Source organism: Topomyia yanbarensis, chromosome 2 (genome assembly GCF_030247195.1).
Source record: "Topomyia yanbarensis strain Yona2022 chromosome 2, ASM3024719v1, whole genome shotgun sequence".
NCBI lineage: Eukaryota > Metazoa > Arthropoda > Insecta > Diptera > Culicidae > Topomyia > Topomyia yanbarensis.
Window position 1 is genome coordinate 112,026,518 of NC_080671.1, and position 16,815 is coordinate 112,043,332.

Consider the following 16,815-nt stretch of genomic DNA (forward strand, 5'->3'; position numbering starts at 1 on the left):
CCTCGCACATATCGGCTTGCGGAACGTAGCCTTTGCGCGAACTGTTCATCTTCTCGTAGAACTTCCGTGTGTCGTTCACGCGGTAAAGTTATTCCATCGCTCCGCGATCTTGTTCCTCCTGTTGGCGCTTCTTTCTCCGGAGGACCGAAGTTTGCCATTTCCGTGCTTATTTGTATCGCTCCAGATTCTGTCTCGTTCCGTACTGCAGCATCATCGCCCGGGCTGCATTCTTCTCCTTTATTAACTGCTTTTATTCGTCATCGAACCAATCGTTTCCTCGATTCGGAATCGCTGTACCTAGTTGCGCTATAGCAGTACTTCCTATGGCGGAACGGATCTCCCACCAGCCATTTTCAAGAGTAGCTGCGCCCAGCTGTTCTTCCGTTGGTAGTGCTGCTTCCAGCCGCTGTGCGTAGTCTTGGACAACCCCGGTGTCCCGAAGTAGCGCGATGTTGGGCCTTGGCGTCCGACTACGACGAGTGTTGTACACGTCGAGAGAGTTTTGAACGCATGCATACTGCAACTAGGTAATGGTCCGAATCTATATTCGCACTGCGGTAGGTACGAACGTTGGTGGTATTATAGAAGAATTGCCCGTCGATTAGAACGTGATCGATTTGGTTTTCCGTGCGTTAGTTAGGTGATCTACGGGTGGCTTTGTGGATATCTTTGCGGGGGAAGAAGGTATTTCGGACTACCATGCCACAGGAGGCTGCGAAGTTGACCGTTGTCATTCCATATGGTATGCAAGCTGTTAAACTGTTAAATATTACCTCCCGTCCTACCTGAGCGTTCATACCACCGATGACGATTTTCACGTCCCGTTGCGAACAGCCATTGTACACCTCCTTCAGCTTCGCATAGAACGCTTCCTTCTCATCGTTGGGTCTCCCATCGTGTGGGCAGTATACGTTGATGGTGCTGTGGTTCAAGAAACGGCCTTTGATCCTCAACGTACACATTCTTGCGTTGATTGGAGTCCATCCAATCACGCGTTGACGCACCCTACCCAGCACTACAAAGCCGGTTCCCAGCTCGTTGGTGGTGCCACAGCTCTGGTAGAAAGTAGCCGCCCGATGCCTGCTTTTCCATACCTTTTGTCCTGTCAAGCAAATTTCCTGCAGTGCTACGACTTCAAAGTTGCGTGGTAGGAGTTCGTCGTAGATTATCCTGTCGAAAGCTGGAAAGTAGAGTTACCTGCAGTTCCATGTTCCGAGTTTCCAATCGTAGTCCTTATTTCGTCGCGTAGGTCTTTACCGATTGTTCCGATTCTTATTTTCTTCTGTATTGTTCGTAACGGTTAGTTTTCCAGGGCGACTTGATGGGCCTTCCCCAACACCCTGTTTCGTCGGAGGACAATCGTGTCAGCTCTGTTTAGAGTCCTACGTTGACACGAGGACGGTACATCAGCCGCCCCTAACATGGAGAACAGACGCTGTTTTGAGCCGCCTCTAACATGAAGAACAGACGCTCGGATGGACTCACCCTCCGAAAAGTCCCCCTACCCTGTCAGCATACGTCCATGGTCCCACCGGGGTTGGTTACCTGATCTTTCCTATGGTTACTCGTACCCCAGTTGGCACCGCGGGGAGGTAGGGATAGGAGTTACTGGACAATAGGCTAATGACCACTGTGGCGAACCACAGGGTCTATATTACGCATTGCCCAGTAATTTACCAACCAGCCTCAGTCCCCGGGCTCAACATCACCTTTCGATTTATCATGGTCAACTACGACACACTCGTTCGAGCTGTACATAGAATTCCTCTCAGCGTCTTTTGGGGAATAATGCACAATGATAATGCTGTAATTCCTAAAACGCACATCCTATCGCTGATCACTGGCTACCTGATTGCTCGTTGTCACAGATTGCCTATCAGGAATTAGGAATCAGAATATATTGGCTCTATTGGCACGTTCCCCATGTTATTTTGAGCTTTATGCGCTGCGTCGTCGTCCTTTTGGAAAATGAAAACGAGGTGAAAGGAACAAAATGGGAAACGAAAAATGACAACACAATGCGATCATAGTACAAAACAGTAAGCAGACTGGGTCCTTCACTAACTGAGAAATAATAAGTCCTACTGATAAAGTCTTCAGCTCTTTACCACACTGGGTTAGGAACAATAGCATATCCTTGAGTTTTAGCTCCCTGTACATTGGATCGTCTATATATGGAGGATTACTAATATCGATCTTGAATCTGCCGAACTAAAAAGGTTTATGTCAACTTGACTATCAAAGCAAAAATAAACTACAATATATACGCGAACGGAGGTCTTAGTGGAATGTACGTAATGTTTCAAAGATTTTCTTCCATTAAAACATAGTGGAATTAAATGGAAGAAAATCTTTGAAACATTAAAAATAAACTATTTTAACGTAAATTCCCTGTTGAAATTCCAATTGTGCGCCACACAGAATCACGAAGATTTCCACTTGGAATAGTGCAGTATCTACCAAGCGAATGGTATTGGTTTAAACTCATTTCACGACATAGGGCATCAGCATCTGCTCGGCTCTCTAACAAAGAACCGTTGGTGTAATAAACTAGGTGTTCTTCAAGTTTTCGAGGAGGAATTCTCATATTGATAGTTTTAAAAGGAAAACTACATGTTAGTGTAAGGTCACTGGGAGACTCATCCAAAGTAACAATTTGGGACCAAAATCGGGTGTCGATAGTTGCACGATCTATTGGATTATTAATCCAGAACCCACTAACCTTAAAACGGTAAAAAAATAAAAAATAAAAAAGAAAATGTGACTAACATAGTCGAAATAAAAAAAGAAAAAACTTAAAACGGCATACACAAGAAAGTCCCTCTTGTTTTAGAAACACATATAGTGGTTTCATGTTCAAGGGCGCCTCTAAAGCAGCAGTGGGTGTTCTCATGAGCTCAAGAGTTGTGGGTTTTGAGTCAAGGATTACCCCAACGTACTTAACTTGATCTGCGACAATAATTTCAGAGTCAAAAAACTGTAACGGATTAGCACAGTTGATGTTTTATTTGGATTAATTGATAGTCCAACATAAAGGCATCATTGCTCAACAACACATAAGGCTTGCATCAAATCAAAAAGGGTGCTAATCAGTCTTCCCAAATGAACATCGAACACCATGTTCGCTCTAGTTCTGTGCTCACCCTACACCATCAATTCGTGTGCAAACTCGAACGCGCCAATGCGTACCAAAACACGAGCGCATGTTCGTCTGCACAACCGAACCCCATGTACGTACGCAGTGTTCGTACACACTGGTTCTTGATACTAGTTTTCTCTTTCTCTCACCCATCATCACTAGCATTGACTCATTCTGTTTTGTGTGTGCCTTTCTTATGTAGGCACACGGTGTACCTAAGTTTGCACATCGTTCGCTTGTGTTCGGTGTTCGATGCGAACCTGTACACAAAGGCAAAGCATGTTTGAGGTTGAACGCGCGCGCGAAATTTTGTACATGGGTGCAAACTCGTCGATGTTCATGGGAATGGTAATGAAAATGCTGTTAATCATTATATGATATTCATCGACGAAACAATATATCGTAAACCAAAGCTTATTTAGTTTGCTCAACAAATCATTGGCGATGCCTACAGATCACTACTTCATCGTTTCGGACAGCTTCAGATCTATCGAGGCTCTTCGTGTGGTGAAGCCTAACAAGCAATTCCCGTATTTTCTGGGGAAGATACGGGAGTTCTTGTGTACGTTATCTGAAAAATCTTATCAGATTACCTTTGTCTGGGTCCCCTTTCATTGCTCTATCCCGGGCAATGAAAAGGCCGACTCATTAGCAAAGGTGGGCGCATTAAATGGTGACATATACGAAAGACCAATCTGCTTCAACGAATTTTTTTAGTATTTGTCGTCAGAGGACGCTCAACAGTTGGCAAACCTCGTGGAGCAATGGGGAACTTGGACGACGGCTACATTCGATTATCCCAAAAGTGTCAACAAAGCCTTGGTTCAGGGGGATGGATTTGGGTCGGGAATTCATTCGTGTAATGTCCCGACTTATGTCCAATCACCACACCTTGGATGCGCATTTGCGGCGTATTGGGCTTGCGGAAAGTAGTCTGTGCGCTTGTGACGAGGGCTATCACGACATCGAGCACGTTGTCTGGGTATGCGCCGGGTATTTGGACGCCAGGTCTCAGTTAAAGGATTCCTTTCGGGCCCGAGGTAGACCACCCAATGTACCAGTCCGAGATATGCTGGCAACTCGTGATTTCCCATATATGTCCCTTATTTATACATTCATAAAAACGATAAATATCCCAATTTAGCCCCCCTTTTTTATTTCTTTCTAGAGTGCCACTATGTAACCGCCGCACAGTGGTTTAAAACGCGAAAAACGTGATCGTTTTGAATAACTTCGAAATGGTTAGTTATAGCGATATACTATCTTCGGAAGAATTTATGACAATGAGACGCCCCATCTTTATAAGTTAAAAGTTTGATGATTAATCCTCCTATAAGTGAGATTCAAAATTTATTTCTGATATAATTAGAGATAGCAAATTGGTGTATTCTGCAAAGTTGTAGTAAATTCTTCTACAAGAAACTTTACTGAAGGTGATAATAGTCTATCTTTAATAGTCTTTGAGATATAGAGCATTATTAGAGGAAATACCGAAAAAATCAATTTTTTCATTACAACTTCTTTCCAAGATTTTTTGGAAGTTCAAAATGTTCTACAAAATTATCACAATTATTGGAATACAAAATTTTGGTAAAGGAAGCAACTTAATATGTTGAGCAGATTCTGAGATATTCACGATTTTTATTCGAAAAATGGCCTACTTTGCACTCAAATAATTCATGAACGGGCAAAAACGGGCAGACCACTCTATATGTATTTGAAAGTACAAGAAATATGCTGCAAGATTCTGTATGAATCACTTGTATCCGGTTGTATCCATGGCTCTGGTAGCTGGATTTAAAGAATATCATGTATTAGTCGTCTAATATCTTGATTCGAAACATATTCGGTAAAGCTGTTGAGATAAAGTGGTGGTACCTTCGGCAAAGTGTCGGGGAATATTCTTCTTAGAAGCATTGCCGAAGACACCAGTTTGCCATCTCTGCTAGTTTCGTAGATACGGTGCAATATTTATGGAAAGCCTACTAAAAGCGATTCATTTGGTAATCGCGCATGCTTTGATTACTTGTTTAGCATTGTCACTGTATAGCGTTACGTCAGACTTTGCAAGCAACAAAAGTAGTTTATTGGATCGAATGATTTGTATTTGCAATCGCGATGGTGGACAATAAACAAATTTTTAAAAGGCTTTCTTTCATATAACAATACAAATTCAACTGTCAAGTCGTTCATTGCAAACGTAAACGGTTTGCTTATATTAATGTTCCTAGCCCTGGTACTAGATTCTATTGTGGAACTTGACCTTTTGTGTTGACAAACTTTGCAACCGATTTCAGAGCTAATACACAGCCTACTTATACTTAAAATCGTTCCTTGTTAGGATTCGACTATATGGCTCATAAGACAACGCATCACTCTCTGTACCACCGAACAATGCACTGTATCTCAAAACCAGTCAAGACAGAAGGCTGCTGTCTTGGACAATGTCTCTTGTGAGAACATTCCACATAGAATGCCGAACATAGTCCCAGTTTATATCTTCAGTTCACCGAATATGTTTCGAATCAAGATATTAGACTAATACATGATATTCTTTAAATCCAGCTACCAGAGCCATGGATACAACCGGATACAAGTGATTCATACAGAATCTTGCAGCATATTTCTTGTACTTTCAAATACATATAGAGTGGTCTGCCCGTTTTTGCCCGTTCATGAATTATTTGAGTGCAAAGTAGGCCATTTTTCGAATAAAAATCGTGAATATCTCAGAATCTGCTCAACATATTAAGTTGCTTCCTTCACCGAAATTTTGTATTCCAATAATTGTGATAACTTTGTAGAACATCTTGAACTTCCAAAAAATCTTGGAAAGAAGTTGTAATGAAAAAATTGATTTTTTCGGTATTTCCTCTAATAATGCTCTATATCTCAAAGACTATTAAAGATAGACTATTACCACCTTCAGTAAAGTTTCTTGTAGAAGAATTTACTACAACTTTGCAGAATACACCAATTTGTTATCTCTAATTATATCAGAAATAAATTTTGAATCTCACTTATAGGAGGATTAATCATCAAACTTTTAACTTATAAAGATGGGGCGTCTCATTGTCATAAATTCTTCCGAAGATAGTATATCGCTATAACTAACCATTTCGAAGCTATTCAAAACGATCACGTTTTTCGCGTTTTGGACCACTGTGCATTGGCGAGCAACGGTTTGTCCGGAATTTCCTTTCAAAGATATTTTTGACAGTTGGCTTTTAAGCTGACAGTTAATGGGTTATTCCACTGTTATTGAAAATGCGTAGTTTTCTACGCATTAATTGGTATTTTATTTTATTAGTGTAGTTCGACAGTGCTTGTCTTTCCTACCTGATAAACTGGCTTATTTATTGCCATCTTTATTGCGAGCAAAAAAGCCATATTTATCCAGAAGAAAGCCGAGAGGATTGAAAATAACGAAATGTATGCAAGAGAAGCATGACAAATTTTTGTATATTTTTGTCTTCCTCCGTTAACATGATGCTGCCATTTGCATTGCTGCGCTCTGATCAGCAATACACGGCAATGTTCAAAACTGTACAATGAAATTAATTTAAAATTCACTGTTTATGTCATTTAATAGCCTGATGTATTTTTGTTTTTAAAACGATTTTGAAATCCTCAGTCTTGAGGGTTTACACCACTAGAGCACAAAAAAAAATAGATTTATTTCGAGAATTTTTTATTGCTCAATAAAAATTCGAATCGACATCTTGTTGAATGTCCCATTCAACAAGATGTCGATTCGACTTTTTATTGAGCAATAAAAAATTCTCGAAATAAATCTATTTTTTCGTGCTCTACAGTTGTGTATCGTTTAAAAATCGTTTTAAAAACAAAAATACATCAGGCTATTAAATGGCATAAACAGTGAATTTTAAATTAATTTCATTGTACAGTTTTTAACATTGTCGTGTATTGCTGATCAGAGCGCAGCAACATAAGTATTGTATCAAACAAAATAATTTTTTCGAGCAATTTCATCACAAGTTGGCGGCTCTGCAGCATTTTCGCCTCATGCGCGTTTTTTGGAAGGGGTCCACGGCCGGAAATCTATCTCCCGTGATTTTTCACCTAGCGCCAAAAACTAAAGATTTTCTGATTCCTTATGTCAATAGTGATGTAGGAAGGATTTTTTCGATATTTTGATTTTACGCGAAATGGCGTACTTTTGAGTGAAAAAACGTCGAAAATATTATAAAATCTACACAAAATCGTTAATCAATAAAAAGGCAAGCAATAAAAAAATTTAATCCTAAGTACTTCTCCAGTCACGTATCAATTTTGAATACACTGTAAAAATTTCAAAGGGATCAAACATCATTTGTTCGAGTTACATTTCGGCCAGTGATTTCGAGAAAAACGCGGTAAAAGTTTGCAGTACAAATGGGATATACATAAGAAGCGTTGCGGCCAAATTGAAAATTTGTATATTTTTTAATTGTTTTCGTTCTCTATGTTTTGGGATGTCATTTTTTACATCCTAAAGCACATTTTAGACTAATAAATAGAAAATCGATTCCTTTAAATTCTACAATGGTGTAACCGCAACAATTTATTATTTAAGATCCATAATTGACTAAAACGTTATTTTGCTAATAATGGTGCATACTATCGAGAACGTTATAGAGTTGTATTGTTAGGCGAGGAGCTTCTCTAACATTACACTTAGTAGTCAGACAGTTCAGCCAAATCTGACTGTTTCAAATTAAATCAAATGCTTATAGAAAAAGAGTGGAAGCTTACATCTTTTGAAAAGTTTGTATCAGTTGCTGTTCTGCAACACATGAAAAATCCCATAAAAATTACTTATTTGCTTCAGATAATTATGTCGTCCTTGCAATGGAAATCTGACATTTTAGCCTGGTGGGGCTTATTATACCATCCTACCCAACTACTCTACTAACCATGCATATAGAATTTGGCAGACCTACTTTGCTGAAAATAAAGTAATTCAGATTATCAGCACGATTACCCAATCAAGCCTGAAATACCAAAAGTCTAGTAATTTTAATTAATAAAAATTACAATTAGTTTCTTCCTATAGTCTGATAATGAATTGACAATTATAAATTAACAAATTGAACCTGATACTGGATGCAGACAGTGAATCTTAAGGAGACACCTCGACGAAATGCGGTGTAAATAATATTACTCAAAATTTCTTAGACCAATCGTTCTGAATTTTTGCACAGTTTTTCTTTTTCACATCATTGCCCAGGCAACTACAAGAGCTTTGCAGCTTTGCAAAGTGCTAAATATTATTATTTTACAATAACATGTTAATCGCTGTTTTAGCAAAAATCGGACTTTGGTTTAAAAGTGCTACAAAAAATCGAAAATCGACCAAAAAAGCTCCCTAATTACTTGTGAAATGCTGTAAAAACAACTGTGCAAATGGCTCAACGTTTGGTTCAGTAGTTTTTGAGTTATGGTGTATACCGCAAAACAAGTTTTCGATATGGCGCCGAACTGAAAAGACAAACAATCTTTGGATCGAAAAAAATCAAGTATCCAATTTTTTGCCGATAGTACCTTACACAACACCCCATTAGTTCCGACACAATTTAGGCGATTTTTTCATATTCATCTTTTTGCGTCATTTTGTCAAGTCATCTGTCTAGTCTCAGCTTTCACAACTCTTTCATACCCTGTGCATTAGACCTCTCCACATTTTGAAATAGTTTTGAAATATGCATGGGTCAGCTCGGATTTTTGTTCTACTTGTGAATTTAAGAAGTTTCGCCAAAAATGACATAATTTGGACATGATTTAGAGGTGTCTCCAATCAAAAATCGTGTGTTTGCTATGTTTCCATAGTAAGATCACTTACACTCTGATTTAATAGGCTCTACATGCCCACATATCACCAAATGTTGTTTCTTAGACATATCTTAACATGTTTTAACAGGTGAACATAGCTCTAATCGAAATAGAAAATTTATTAACCGAATTTTATAGAGAAAAGAATTTCAAAACCTAGATAAAATACTACTAATTTTTCTTGCTTTTGATATACTTTTCCATATAAAAATCCAGTTAACAAATTTTCTATTGCGATTAGAGCTATGTTCACCTGTTAAAACATTAAAACATTAAACAGAACATGTCTAAGAAACAACATTTGGTGATATGTGGGCATGTAGAGTGTAAGTGATCTTACTATGGAAACATAGAAAAAACACGATTTTTGATTGGAGGCACCTCTAAATCATGTCCAAATTATGTCATTTTTGGCGAAACTTCTTAAACTCACACGAAGAACAAAAATCCGAGCTGACCCATGTATATTTCAAAACTTTTTCAAAATGTGAAGAGGTCTACTGTGCATATCTGTTCTATCATTAAACGAAAATTTGTACTGCAGCGGAAATGCAAATTGTTCAAGATATGCTAGAAAATTATAAATTGCGAAACAATACAAGCAAGCTCCGATAACATTTAAATAGCGATCAAAACGAGAATATTTGTAGCAGCTTGTTTGCCGTCATATTTAAAAGTGTTACTTCGGCTATATGGCATGGCTTCATTTACAATTTTTTATTCAATCTTAGTTTTGAACTTTTTCGAAAGCAGTAAAAATATAAATAAACTGTGATTGTGTATTCTTTTCTTTTCCTCTTGTTAAAATAACTAAAAAAATGTGAGCAAATTAAACGGCACTTATTTTGATAGCCATAGGTAAACTAACAAATGAAAACAATTTTCATCTCTGAATCCGATTATAAAATTTCGTTCGACAGTGTGTTTCAATATGATTCGTCTTCTGCTAACCTGCAATATATCTCTTCGATGTGGCGTTTTGAAATGAGCGTGTAGCACCTGCTAGATATAGGACGATAAAGAATATTAAAAAGATTGCATTTAAAATTCGATTACTCCTGTTTTTCGTACGGGATAAAACTTGCTTACTTGCCCTCATACGGTTTGTGTGCAACATGGGGCATAATATTGCACATGAAGGTCAAAAAGTCGATTCAAATTATTGATATGTATGCAAGAGGAACATAGCGGCCTTTTACACTGTTTTCGTTTGGCTTCAGGATGCAGCCATTTCTGCAATGACAGGTACTAACGTCTTAGGCCGGACTAAACTCAGGCCTAAAATCAAAGATAGTACCGTGTGGCGGTACCAACTAGATTCAAGCTTACCGCTATAAATGTACTAATAAAATAAATATTTTACATCAAGTAGTATAGTCCTACGTCTACAGCTCGTGCAACCCCATAGGGCTGCCCCTTGCAGTTTTTAACATTGTATTCGGCTCAGGTCCTTTGACTTCCTGGTTCTTTGGCCCTTCTGTATTTTTTTCTTAGTTTGGTTCAGGTTTCTCAGACTCTGACCATCTCTTGCATTCGATTTTATTATCAGTGTTTTGCAACCTTCATTCTGATTGCCCACCCACGCGGTCGTCTTCGGTAATTAGTAGGCGGAGTGAATGGCTGCACTCGGCCAAACGGACTCGTGACGATGGTCGGTCGGATCGTTTCTTTTCGATGAACCGTACTGAATTAACCATCCAGGTGAAACAGGCACTTGCCGATCTATAAATGTGTATTAGCGTTATTAACCCAGGGATCAGTCGAGTAGTGCATAATTTATTAGTAACTTTAAATTAATAACGGAATTCGGTATGTTCACTTCCACGGTCAAAACCCTAGAGAGCCTTTAGTCCATCGCAAACACATCACCTGCTTATTTTTGTCCTACTTGCCTCCTACATTTTTCTACGCTCATCCGCCAAAGAAACTCGCTGAATAGGGCTATAAATGATTTTCTTACTCAAACATTCTTTGTTTCAACAACTTTTCCTGTAAATTAGTTATGGAATTTGCGTATCTGACACTAACTTAGACTTCTTTTCTCGCGGGACATCACGCAGAACTAGAGATTTAGTCAGATACACAAAGAGTGTCTTCGTTTTTTTGAGCTAGCGTCAATCCGGCGCTAGCTTAGTCCTGTCACGAAGTTAGTGTCAGATTCTGACGAGACGAAGTCGAAACGTAAATTCCATAACTATTTTAGTCCACTAAGCAGAAATACAGCATAGTGATTTTCTCTTCTATTTTTTGGTTTTTCCCCAAACACAGATGCTCAAAACAGATTACATTTGTAACTTAAACGGTTACAGTACGCAGCCACTTTTTGACACAAATTTTACAATTATTTCCCGCTACACTATATCCTGAGTCTCTTGCTATGCTGCTAGTATAAGTCAGTATGTTTTTTTATCCACGACCGCATCCAAGTAACTTGAAGTTTCAATCGTTGGCAAATTACGATGAAACCTACTCGCCAGCTCGTAGATTTGGGATTACTTTCAACATTCGTAATGTTGACGAACTACAGGATTTGCAACTCTTTGTCCTAGGTCTACCCTGTAAACCTTCCCCTGAAGGTGACTGAACTGGAAGCGGCCAGAACGGTACCGATGTACGATTCATCGCAGTGCCAGTTATTTCCGCCGTTGATTTTATGCCGATTCGAGAAAGGCCAGACAGCCAGACAGTCACTGCCCTTGAATTCGCGAGCTGCAAAATGGTATGCATAAATAAATTTAATTTATTAACACACATTCGCGCACAGCTCGCACGAACAGTACGTGCGATGGGTTTTTGGATGCTTCTTTTTCCTCCTTCTGCTACTCCTCGTCCTGTTTCTTGAATTCGCGACCAGGCGCGTGAACCAAATTGAGCTTCAGTGTAGGACAGATAGATATCCTAAATATTTATTGAACGTGCCATTTGTGGTACGCGCGTGAGAATATCTGACTGGTTGAGTGTCATTTTTTGCTGAAGTTGTCAATGAGTGTGATTATAGCGTGACATCAAGCGGTTAGTCCGGTGGTGTAGGCCAGACGTAGGAGTTAACAATGCAACAGATAAAGAAATGTTGTTTATCGGTTACGCCGATTAGTTGCAGTAATTTCGATAAGTAATCAGTCGCATTTAAAAAATACAGGAGACATCTCGGTTCAAGGCTTAAATTAATAATTTAATTTCAATACCTTACGCTTTATATATTTACTACCTTTCCGGACTTCTGTACTCCAAAAGTAGATTAGTGACGGAATGATATAAACAGTGTGACTGCTACTCATGTATACAGTGACGGACAAAGCAATATGGCTCAAGTCATCATTATTGCATACCAGATTCTACTGGAAGTCTGGAACCAAACTACTACATGATATATGCTTTCTGTGTTATATACACACTTATTTTTGTTTCGTGACCATTCACGGACAATTGATTTCATCAAATAATTTTAATAAATTCACTTTTTTACATAAAGCTTATCCTTCTTCTCTGGAGAGTTCTGGGTATGACTAATAACTTTAGTTCATTTCAGATCTTAGATAACAGCCTGAATGGAATACTGGAGGTCGCTTCATATGACAACATTCAGCAGTGCTAGTTTTCCGGGATGTTCAGTCGCTACACGTGGCTTCGGGTCACGAACAGCATAAAAAAACAAGTTTTCGATCTTCTTAGGAGACAAGCAAAGTCTCACAGTATTACTTCTTCTTTTGTCGTTTTTTTAACGACAACCGTTTTTTTTTTTCGCTCCAATGTACAGTGGTAGAGAATTTAAATTTAGAAGGCATTTTAACGTTTTGCTAAAACTAAATAAGTTAGTTTTATAATATGTATAGGAAAGTTGTTCTCGTTTAAACAGAAAATAGTGTGTTTCTAATTTTAGCTAGAAATTAAAAATTTTGACAGTGGCGTAGTAAGAAATTTTTTCGGGGGGGGGGGGGGGGACATGAAGATTTGTTGTATATATATGAAAAAATGTTCAAAAACATTCTGAGCAGGAAAAAAATTATCAAAAACCAACAACTCAGGGAACAGGTTTGGGTAGTCAAGGAAAGCTAGCTGTGGGTCTAGAAATCATGCTCTTCCCCTAGGAGGACAATCTGGGCGGCAAACTTCATACTGTCTAATTTACTGAGCCCTTCAGTTCCCTTGTGCCACTCAGTATCATTTTCTCTTTGACCTTCCGACTGGTTCGCGAACTACTCGGTCTAGTCCCCGACGATAGAGCCAGGTGCTGAGGTCAGTTCGGCGATTCCGGTAGAGTAGGGCGTCCGGTTTGCTAGAGCCCCGGCGCGACTGGTGGTGTGTCGTCACGGTCTACGCAGTCTAATCCCCGACGGTGAATCTGACTGTACGCTGACGGAGAGGTCCCAGACGAAAGGAGTTCTCCCGATACCGATCCTTTTTTAGGTTTCAACCTTAGGGTCATTCGCCTCTTCGGGTTAGAGAAATCTCTTTTGGAAAAATCTCCAACCCTATGTGCGGGGTTGGGAGTCGAACCCAGGTGAACAGCGTACAAGGCAATCGAATTACAAACTACGCTATGCCCGTGCCCGTGACCAGTGCCATTTAGCTTCTCAATTCCTTTAAGCCCTTTAGTTCTCTTCTTGGGGCATTTAGCACTACTTCTTTGATGATCCATTCAGTTCCTCGACTTGTTCGCGAACAACTCGGTCTAGTCCCCGACGATGGACCTGACCTACTCCGACAGAGAATTTCCCGGCGAGAGAAGTTCTCCCGAGATCGAGCCAATCAGCTAGGTGCCGAGGTCCGTTCGGTGATTCTGGTGAAGCAGGGTGTCCGGTGCACTGGTGCGCCGATGACCCACGACTAGTGGTGTCTCGTCGCTGTCTACTCAGTCTAGTCCCCAGCGGTGAATCTAGCTTACGCTGACGGAGAGTTCCCTGGCGAAAAAAGTTCTCCCAATATCGATTCTTTTTTGGTTTTGGATTTTTCTATTGGAACAACCGGTGGGGTGCCGTGGTCGGTCTGGCGAATCCGCATAGAGCGTGACGTCCGGTTCGCTGGCGTTTCGACGACTCATACTCGGGGCTCCTTTGCAGTCTACTCGACTAGTCCTCTGCGGTGGATCTAGCTTATTCCTGCGGAGAGTTTCCTGGCGGTGATTGCTCTCCCGAAACCGTTGCTCGATGTCCATTCCGCTGTAAGACGGTCATGATCTACATCATATCTCTGTTTACTGCGTTCCACTTCTTTACGTCGCTTGTCATTCTGTAGGCTACATTATCCGGGTTGATGTCCGGTCCTCCCGTTTTAAGTAGCTCTCTGCACGTCACTTCAAACCTCGGATATTCAAAGACTCTCCTCGGACATTCAAACCTCGAACATTCAAAGACGCTCCGGCTTCTCCTCGACGTTCTCACACTCCGGGCACAGTGTTGACGTTGCGTACCCAGACCGATGAAGATACTCCTAAAGCAGCCGAGGCTCGGTAGGAGCTGTTTCCGGTAGAAGGTCATCTCTCCATGCTTTCTATTGACCCACATCGACAGGTTTGGATGAGCCGGTAGGTCGACTTTCCATTCTCCGTATTGTCCGATTCCTGCTGCCACGTCACCTTCGAATCGATTTTCATCATCTTCCTCACGTTTCTGACGTTTCAGTGATTGTAGCAGTTGATATCCTCCGTCAGGGTGATGCAGATCTCGGCAATAAGGTATACTGCCTCCGGTACGCAATCGCAATTCGTACGACCAGCAGTCGAAGCGTCCTGTTCAGCTTTTCGCGGTTCCAGACCAACATTTCGCAGGTGTAATCAACGTGGTTGTTAAAGCTCAATCAGTCGTCGATTATCACTCCCAATTGCTTCAGTGCACGCTTCGATTCAATCACATGCCCTTCGACGGTGATTTGTATCCGCTGAACCGCTTTGCAGTTACTGTCCAACAACAAATCCGTCTTGCGGTGAGCTATTTTTTTTAAAAGCTTGACCCGTTCATCCAGCTCTCGATCGCATCTATTGTCTCCGTCACCGACACCTCCATTTATTCAAGTGTCTCACTCATCACCATTAGTGACATGTCGTCCACGAAGCCCACGATTTTCCTGGGCAGCCGCAGTGTTAAGACCCCATCGTACATCTCATTCCAAAGAATTGAACAGAGAATGGAGCCCTGAGGAACGCCCGCTGCGACTCCCATTGCCTTCTGGCCTTTGTTCGTCTGGTACAGCAGTGCTCTACGCTGGAAGTAGCTCTTCGGGATCTGGCTCATTATTTTATGTCACGCTGCGGCATTGGTCTGTACGAGGCTGGATGGCCCAGTGACATCCCTGATTTTGGCAGCAACATTAGTTTCTGCACCTTCCTCATTTCAGGGATTACCATCGTCGAAAGACTTTAGCAGTAGCATCCTGAACATGTCCGGATATGCCAGGATCGCAGCTTTCAGTGCCACGGTTGGTATTCCATCCGGACCGATTTGATTTTAGTCACATCGACGCTTCTTTGAGCTCGTCGTTAGTCACTTGTCACTCGGTTGTGTTACCTCCTTCTTCTTCGCCGTACGGTGTCGGTGACTAGGTACTTGAATCGTGATTCGGGAAGAGACCCTCAACGATTATTCTTAGCTTACCCGGGCATATTTCAGCTGGTGTCGACGGACCCTCGTCGTTAGTCGCTCTAGAAGGACGGACGGCAAGCTGCAACAGGTTTCCATTGGCCGATGCGGTAGCGAATCGCCAGGTGGTCGCTATGGGGATACTTCACTTTCCAGTCCATGTTCGCCGTCAGTCAAGGACTACAGAATGTGGCGACATTTCTCTCGGTACCGATATCCGTTTCGTGAACCAATGCTTATCCCAGCTTCTCGCTTCGCCGCGATCTACTCGTTATAGTCCTCGGCGGTTGAGCTAGCCTCCATAACGAGCCAACAGGTAGGTGTCGAGGTCTGCTGCCAATTTTCACTTCAAGGAAATATTCTCACAAGATAACTTTTGCAAATGAAACTTTAGGAATTTTATTTAAAATATTAGGCATATTTTGTTTAACATATTCAATTTTTTCAAATGTCTCCAAAATATTTCGGGGGGGGGGGGGGAGTTGCCCCCCCCCCCCTGCTACTGCGCCACTGCATTTTGAACAGATCAAAATAGAGCTTAACTGTCTACAATGAAGTTGTAGAGCAAACCTTTTCGACAAATCTGCTGCAGATAAGCAAGCTCCATTTTTCAAACTTTCCATAGGACAAGAAATCCAAATATTAGGTTTCCGGAGTTCCTTAAAAACGGTTTTATTTGTGCAACTTTTACAATTTTTAATTTACAGCTAAGCAACCTTTGGTCCCATCAATTTCCTATCTATTCACTATACTAAATTTCTCCCAAGTGGAGAAAATTTAGGTAAAAACTATTTTTGCTCCACTAAGGAGAATCTAAATTAGTTATTAGAGATGCTGAAGAAATATGGGAGAAATATAGCATAGCAAATTAAAGTTGAAAGCTGATTCGACTCGGTTGAAGATCCTTTGTAGACCAGTAAAGGCTCCGTGCATGCTATAATTAGTGCATCGAAATGGCAATCGGAGCATGAGGTTGTTACGCGTTGTTCGAGGTGCGACATTTATGTTAATTTGTTCCAAGATGGCTGGGCAATCCAGATGACCTCGCAAAGTATCAGTAATGAGTAAAGCCCTTGCTATATTCCTTCAAACAAGCAGGGGTTTCAAACTAATCAGCTGGCACCGGCCTTCGTAACTTGGCAGACGGACGGGATCTCTCCACGGCAACCTACGAAGCGCAAAACCTAAAAAGCATCGTTGCACGGACTCAATTCTCTCAACACCGTTGTGATAGTTTGGGTTCCAAACTTCGCAGCAATACTCCAGTAT